Raw genomic sequence first — 8,499 nt, 5'->3', positions numbered from 1 at the left:
ATGTCCCTGGTTGTGGTCCAATGGGGCAGAAAAGTTAGGAAGCCTGTCTGAATTTGGTAAATTCGATTCTTCCCATGCTTTCTGCCTGTTTTAAATGATTGTAATTTGTAACATTGTGTAGATAGTTTGTTTAATTTCATTAACACAGTATAGGTTGATAAACACTGAATTACCGTATCGAAATCGAAAAATTTGGTAATTAATTTAAAATTTAAAATAAAATTGATATTAGGTATAATATTTGATATTTTAAAATGAAATATTGAAATATCGATACCGTATCAAAATATATATTATATTATACAATACACATTTTATTAATTATAACTTAAATATAAGAAATCTAAAATTTTACTTTCCTTTATTCTCTAAGTTCATCAATTAACTCTAAGCAAGTAACAATATATTTCTCTAAATTTTCTCTCTCTAGGTTGGTATTTATTGGTTTTGGACAAAATTTTTGTCAACAAATATTTTTAGTTTTGTACTTTTGAGTACTTTAATTAAGAATATTACCGTCTATGACTCTATACACTAGTTAGTATTCAAAACCGAAACCGAAAAGAGAAAAACTGAACCATACCGAATTTCATTAGGTACGGTATTGATATAGCATTTTACGAAACCGAATACCGAACCGAAATATCTAAATACCGTACAGTACCGACCGATGAACATCTTTACCTCATAGGATATAAATAGCTACTTATACACCCTTATATTTTCCTGTAATTGTATTACTTTGCCAATAATTGTCCATTATGTGTCAACTTGAATGCCCGCTACCAGGGGTGGATACAGTTTGGGCAAATCCGAAATCTGAATTATATGAATTTTTGGTTTGGATTTTCGCATTATGGATTGAATTTCAAATTTAAATTTTAAATTTTTGGATATTGGATTAGGTACTTCAGATTTTTGGATATTCGAAAATTTATTTTTTTTATATTTTATATTTAGTCCATTATTCATATGTCAATAGTAACAAGTCCACTATCCTATCCATTAGACATAATCTCATATATTCAATACTAATTGCTAATTACTATCATAATACTTTTTATTTGGATATGATTTTACTATTGTTACTTCTTATCGACCTTACCAATACCTTTGTTGTATTTCTTGATTATGATTTCATTACTTGAATACTTTATTTAGATGATTGCGGTGAAAATGAGAAACTTTTAGGCAATTTAACATGAATACTTCATTTGGATGTTCATTATTGTAGAAAGAAGAAATATCTCAACTTATAAGCTTAAAATCGAAAATTCAAAATATCCAAACCGATTGATATGAATCTAAACTTAAAAAATCCGATCCAATCCGAGTTTATTTGGATTGTCATTTCTTAAATCCGAAAATCGAAAATCCAAACCAAAATTTTCATATCTAATTCGAATTGTCCGAACACCCACCCCTACCTACTATTGCTAAATTAAGCGATGTGCTATTGTTTTTTTGACTATTGGACGGTAACTTAAGTTTTAGAATTGTTACTTCAATAAAATTGATTTATTGTAGCCAATATGTCAAGTTCATTTTTCACATAATCCAGATAGAAAAGGTACTTAATTTTCAAATCCCTTCCGTAATTCCATTGCTTCTCAATATTTTGTCTTTTGCTTGTAAAAGAAGTAGTAGTCGTATCACACTAGAACTAGTAGTCGTACTTCGTGCGATTAATTTTAAAATATATTAATTAAATTAAATTGTGATCAGACTTGTTTGAACATATTAGGTCGTATTGCTTTAATAAATTTTAATTGTCATCTTATTTGTCAATACGATATACCCAATAATAAAATCTCTATTAAATTAAAGGGACTTATATAGTCATCGAGTAACTTTCTTTTCTATATTTTTTTTTATTTTATTATCAAATGTCTAGTATTATTATATTATTAATAGAAATTTTTATTAGCATATTACTTTATTTAATGGATCAAAAAGATGACAGTATTACAGAGTCTATAGTCAATTTAAGGAAAAGACGAGAGGTGACAGGCCTTGAGACAACAAAAGAGTATAGGCCATAAAGTCATATCCTCATTTCAAGAAATAAGTTCCTAACTCCAATGCGACTACCGGAAGGAAAAGTTAGACTCCAGAACAATAGAAATCAGTATGGGTTGGTGAACAAGATAAACTAAACATAAATTAGGGACTGAGTGATTGGATAATAGTCAGCATCATGAGAATTTCATATTTCATTCCGGCGATAATAGAGTGGACAATAGAAGAAGATTCATGAGAAATTCAGAGAATGGTCATTCAGGAAGACGCTTCCCTAAAGCAAGCAAGGTGAGTAAATTTAAGCTTAAGGGACTGTATGTATCAGTTACACTAAGTGTCACCCTCGCGAGTGAGGAATTTCGTAATCTTTAGTACTAAAGGATTACCACGAGGCGAGTAAGGATCATCGATGATGTGAAAAGATGCCAAAGATGAGAGGGTAAAACTTCTATACGTAGATCATCATAGCACTAAATCTTAGTGGGTAATATAATAGAAGATATATATTTTATTACTCTCAATATTTTGTCTTTTGCTTGTAAAATAATACTCTATATACCTTTTATGCTACTAGTCTTAGGGTACGCGCTTTGCGTGTGTACCCTATTTCAGTGAATATATAATTTTAAAAAATAATGTGACTATTATTAAATAAAATATTTGAGTTATTGAACAAAAATTAAAAAATATTAGCTCTTAATAATGAATGTTGATCCAATTTAGCTAGTTCACTAAATAAAAAAATCTTGTCCAACAAAAGTCTGTTATGCCATATTCTGATTTATGAGAACTTTGGGAATATATTATGAAAATTATTATTATTTTGTTACCTAATACTGAAAATAAGTAACAAATTAATACTATAATATAACTAATTTTGCTCAACTTTTTAATTTCTGCCATCACTGGTGCTCTTCTTATGAAAATAAATTTGTGTAACTTAAGAGTTTGGTCAACTTGAAAAATAACTTTACTAACATGAGATTTTGAAAAAGAATTAAATTGGATTCTTTTGTTAATTAATTAATTCAAAGAGTTGATTATTTATTCTTAACATTAAAAGAATAATTTGTTTATTTATTGCATTGGGAATTTTTAATTTTATAATAATAGAAAAAATATAGATAATTTTTTTATCTTCTAATGTAATATTTAAAAAATACATTTAATAATTAAAATATTTTTGAAGTATAAACATCTCACTATCCCTTAAAATTCTAAGTTATTACCTATAAAAAGAATGAATGCCTAAACATATTTCGAAGGGAATTGCCGTAAGAAAATAGAAGGAAAAAAAAACATATTCCTAATTCTCCTAGACTATATTTATTTTGAAATTCTAAATATTAAACTTTCTACTAATTTTAAAAAGAAAGATTTCTTAACCAAAATTTTAGTTATGAATCTTATATATTTCAAATAAGGAAAGATTTAATAAATAATATTTTATTTTATTTGAAAGTTCTACGTATTAGAAAAATATTTAAATTACTATTTTGTCCAGCGTGAACTCCATTTTAAAAGGGTAAAAAAAAGCGAACGACATTTTGCTACGGGCATTCGTGCTTTTAATATAATATAGATTTGCACAATATGCCCCTTTACAATTTTAAAATTAAAAAATGACCTTTTTAGATTTTTTATGAGAAAATGAGAGATCTCTAACGTGTAAAAGTAAATCTTTCATGTGTATAGTCATAAAACTAAAAACAAGTTTGTGTAACTTAAGCCAACATTTTGAGAATTATTTTGAATCTTGTGGCCTTGAGCTACATATAACATATTAAAATATTCTTAAAATGTGGTCATGAATATGTCATGTTGTTTCTTATAAGGAAATATAAGTAATGGTATAATGAACATATTGAAATTTAAAACTTATTAAATATTAAAAAATATTATTTTTAAACATACTGAAAACAAAAATACCTAAGACATAAATAAAACGTGGGAGCACTTAATATGGAAGAAATGAATTTATGAAATATAGTGGGGAAACAAGGTGGGACAGATTAGTTATGAGGCACATAAGGCATATTGGACGGCAGAACAAAGGGGGGTAAGGTTTATAGTGAAGGTAGCCTTTTCCTGGCCTATCCTTTCCGTGCCCACTTCTCTCCTTTAATCATTATTCCATCCTTTCCGCAGTCACGGACTATTTTACCCTTTCATTTTGGTCTAAAATAGTGTTCATTTACATAATCTAGAAGGAATTAATTTTATTTTTTTAAATTTTACTATTATTTATACTCTCTTCGTTTATTTTTACTTGTCCAGTATTCTAAATAGATTTTCACTTTTACTTGTCACTTTTAGCATATCAAGAGAAGATAATTTCTTTTTTCCTGTTATACCCACAACATTAATTAGTTATTTCAAATCATTTTCTAAAATCCATTAAAAATATGCATTATGGGTATGATGGTAAATTATGCACTTCATTTATTATTTTTTAAGGAGTGTGCAAAGTCCATAATGGACAAGTAAAAGTGAACGAAGGGAGTATATTTTAATGTGTCAAGGTGACAATTAATTAAAGTTAATTTAATGAATACATCTTTTTTTCTCTAGAATTTCGTATTTCATTAACGAATATGCCAAAACTAAAATAATCACGGACACGATGAAGTATCATCCTTCTGCATCAAGACTCTAAAATGGCACATGATATCAAACTCCTCTTTTTGAATAACTTTATATAAGTCACAAGGTATCAAACTCTTATTGCAACGGGAAAGTAAAAGTTTCTATATTTCCGTATTCAAGATGGATATTGTGACTAATTTAATTCCAAAAGTTAGCTCAGGTGAATACTGTTCAAAATTTTATATATAAATAGACATATTTCATTTCCTCGATTGGACTAATGTTGTTTGTATATTATGTCTTTATACCTTTTTTGAAATTAAGAAAATGATCTTTTTAAATCTTTTACGTATAAAAGTAAATCTCTCAATGTTTAAAAAAAAGGTAAGAACATAAAACTAAAAACGAGTTTGTAAAAAGTTACAAAATCAATTGACCCGGAACACTCTAACACCCTTCTCTTGCACATCTAATTAGGTTAGAAATTTAGACCATAAATAACATAACATTGGATAAGGATGAGTTTGGCTTCGATATCACATAAAAATTGAGGTTTTAAGCCTAACTCAACCATAGAAACGAGCTCGTGAGTTGATGAGCTGATGAATATTGCTCAATACCGAAAACATCTTATTCTCTCCAATATGGGACATAAATTAACAGTTATAAGACATTTTGAAGCAGAAGCGGATTAAGGATTTGAACTTTATGAGTTCAGATTCGTAATTCTATCACACCCCATCTAATTTAAAGGATTCAAAATTTATGATTTGTACAAATTTAATAATTTTTTGGGCAAAATTATAGGGTATGAGCAAAAGTTATGAGTTCAACAAAATTTATTTTCCTCTTCAAAGTACAGATAATCCAACCAAAACTAATGGTATCCCATTGCACAATAAAAAGTAGTAATATTAATACATGTCCTTTTCAGCTTCATCACTCATATTAACATGTTTTAATTACAATTTACAAACAGTTTAAAGATACAACGTGTATAATTACAGCATCATAATAAGCATACTGCAGACGATATAAAGCAAGGAAGAAAAAGAAATGCAGTTGAGGGTAGTCCCAGCATTATGCTTGTGACCTCTGTTGATATTGTGATGGTTCATAGCTCCAGCTACGTACACTGGGATCACACCTGCTGTAGCAGTTGAAGGTGACTTTCTTGAACCACCGCCGCGCGATGCTCTTCCTCCCGAGCCGCCACTGTGACCACCACCGTGCCCACCGGCTGCACCACCTCCACGTTTATCGACCGTCACAACTTCGTCTACACGGATTGACAATTTTTCTTCTGTTGAAGGCACATAAGTTCTCAAAGAATTTTGTGGCCTAAAGCCAAAATAACTTCATATTATAATGAAACACAAAAGAAACCTACTTAATTTTGGTCTAGTGGTAAGAATGCAACACGTGATGAGGTTAGGCCCAAATCACGATTTCGAACTCTCCCATGGACAATAGCATGATATTTAAGAAAGGGGCAGAGAGGCGGGCTCATTATCCATCGATTCGAATCTTGTGCCCCTGCCCTTGAGAATTTCTTAGCTAAAAAAATGAGACATCAAAGAACTTGCTCTCTGATTTATGGATCAATTAAATATGACAAAAAGAAATAGTAACTAATTCAGAGAATCCGAGTTGAAATAAAAAAGTGAAATCGTCAAAAACATAAAGAACAAAAATGTGTACATAAAGAAAAAAATTAGAATTGATGAGAAGGTAAATATATCATTTAATTTAATAAGAGAGAAAATTTGTGATTATTAACTCGCTCACTCATACAACCTCAATCAAATTTAAAAATATAAAAATTGAAATCTTTTTTTAATAATATTTGTATAAATTATATGTTATATATAATACTAATATACTAGTAGTATTTTATAATTTTGGGGCCCTTAATATTTGGGGGCCTAAGGCAAGGGCTTTATCTGCCTTACCTTAGAGCCGCCCCTGGTTTAAGCTCCCGTTTGGTCATATATTTTGGCTTCATTTTTTCAAAAAAATAATAATTTGAAAACGATGTTTGTTTATGAAATATGATCATTTTGGGAAAAAAGATTTCAAAAATTTCCAAGTTCCTAAAAACTTGTTTTAGGGCAGTTTCTGGGTGATAAATTTTTCTGTCACACACAAAACTTCAACTTTTCTTCAAATAAAATGTATGTCCAAAAACAACTTCAACTTTTAAAAATTATTTTTCAACACAACTACAAAAACTCTTTTTTCAAGTTTCAATTAAATCTATGTCCAAACGCAAGCTAAATTACATCTATTAGATAAAATCAAAATTAAAAACCATGAAGTCTAAAACATATTTCATCTTAGATTGAATATGTCTCGTCCATTCAAATTAGCAGAGTATCAAAGTTAGTAGATTTATTTTGGTGGTTAATTGGGCAATTTCAGTTGGCATAATTAATTGATCTAGAAAAATAAATGGCTGTTAAGTTAAGCTAATAAAGTATGAAAATCAGTATATATTCTAGTGGTTGGTAATTTCATTAATTAGCATATATATCAATCTAATAGACAAGAGTTTGGAATTCCCTTTATTTTGTTCTATTGAGAGAGCTATCATTGAAGTATATATATATATATATATATATATATACATATATATATATATATATATATATATATATATATATATATATATATATATATATATTCCTTTCTTCTATTTAACTTTTTAATTTTCTTTTCTTCCTTTTATCTCTTTTATATTGTGTTTTCTTCCACCTAGCTCGAAAACCATGTACGTATATAGCAGAATTTTGAAACTAATTACCCATAAAACGTTGTAATATGTTGATTTTTTTAATATATAAAATATCCTGTTTTGTCAACAACAACAAAAAAAAAGTTACCCATTGAACGTTATGTTTTTCCTCCATTTTGTTCTCACATGAATTTCCTAATCCATTTAGCATCAAATTTTCTTAAACTTTTTAGATGATCAAACTGAAGCAGTAAAATTTATGAAAACAGTGTGATTCTTTTCGAACATGCAGTAACAACAACAACAATAATAATATACTCATTATTTTTTCACAATATGGGTTTTGAGGAGGGTAATGTATATGCAGACTCAGGAACGGAGCCACATTGTTGACTATGGATTCAGCCGAACTCAATAGTTTTGGTTCAAATCATGTATTTGTCTTAAAAATATTTCATTAAATATGTACAAATTATTAATTAAAACCTAGTAACTTAAAAAGATTAGTATCCCGAACTCATAAATTTAAAATTCTGGTTCGGCCTCGCAGAACTTATCACTATCTTGTAGAGGTAAAAATATTGTTTCCGCGGCTAAAGAAAAACAATTCTGGAGGTTTGAAAATGAACAACGATAGTGAAACCACCTTCAGATTAGGTACTTCTATAATTCGATCACCTAATTACTAAAATGGACAGATATGAATCTAAAACCATCGTAGTCTAAACTACTCAAGACATAAATTAGGAAAACAAATTAAAATACAGAAACAATTTAACTCGAATGAAAAAAAAGGTAGCTTAGAAACCAACAGTATAAATAAATTTAATTACCTGAAGGAAGGAGAAAGCGAGAGGATAATTTAGCTTGAAGAAGATGGCTGTGGAGGAGGAGTAGAATAGCTATCAGTAATGGCAGTCTCATCCTTGTTTCGCGGTATTACAGCAATAATTTTTGACAGAATTTTAATTTTCTAAGCTCTTAATACTGAAGTAAAGAATAAATATTAGTATAGTTTTCTCAACTTTCCTTTTCTTTTTCAGCTTTTATAGGGTATACTTCACAGTAAAGAAACTCAAATGCTTGCTTATTATCGTGAGTTTCCTTTTGTATGATTTTTGTTGGTCTCTTCATGGTTTGAAGGAGACAAATAGCGAACT

General features: G+C 28.8%; 1 long non-coding RNA gene across 1 annotated transcript; it reads right to left on the bottom strand.

The window, feature by feature from the left end:
• Nucleotides 1-5,498: 5,498 nt before the first annotated feature.
• LOC107778841 (uncharacterized) lies at nt 5,499-8,499 on the bottom strand. The gene is made up of 2 exons (XR_012694987.1): nt 8,173-8,499; nt 5,499-5,908 (listed from the first exon to the last, which is right to left on the bottom strand). It is a non-coding gene; the product is annotated as an uncharacterized LOC107778841 (long non-coding RNA).

This window comes from Nicotiana tabacum, chromosome 9 (assembly GCF_000715075.1).
Source record: "Nicotiana tabacum cultivar K326 chromosome 9, ASM71507v2, whole genome shotgun sequence".
Classification (NCBI taxonomy): Eukaryota; Viridiplantae; Streptophyta; class Magnoliopsida; order Solanales; family Solanaceae; genus Nicotiana; species Nicotiana tabacum.
Note: the sequence above shows the minus strand (reverse complement) of the source record. Positions and strands in the feature narration are given on the sequence as shown.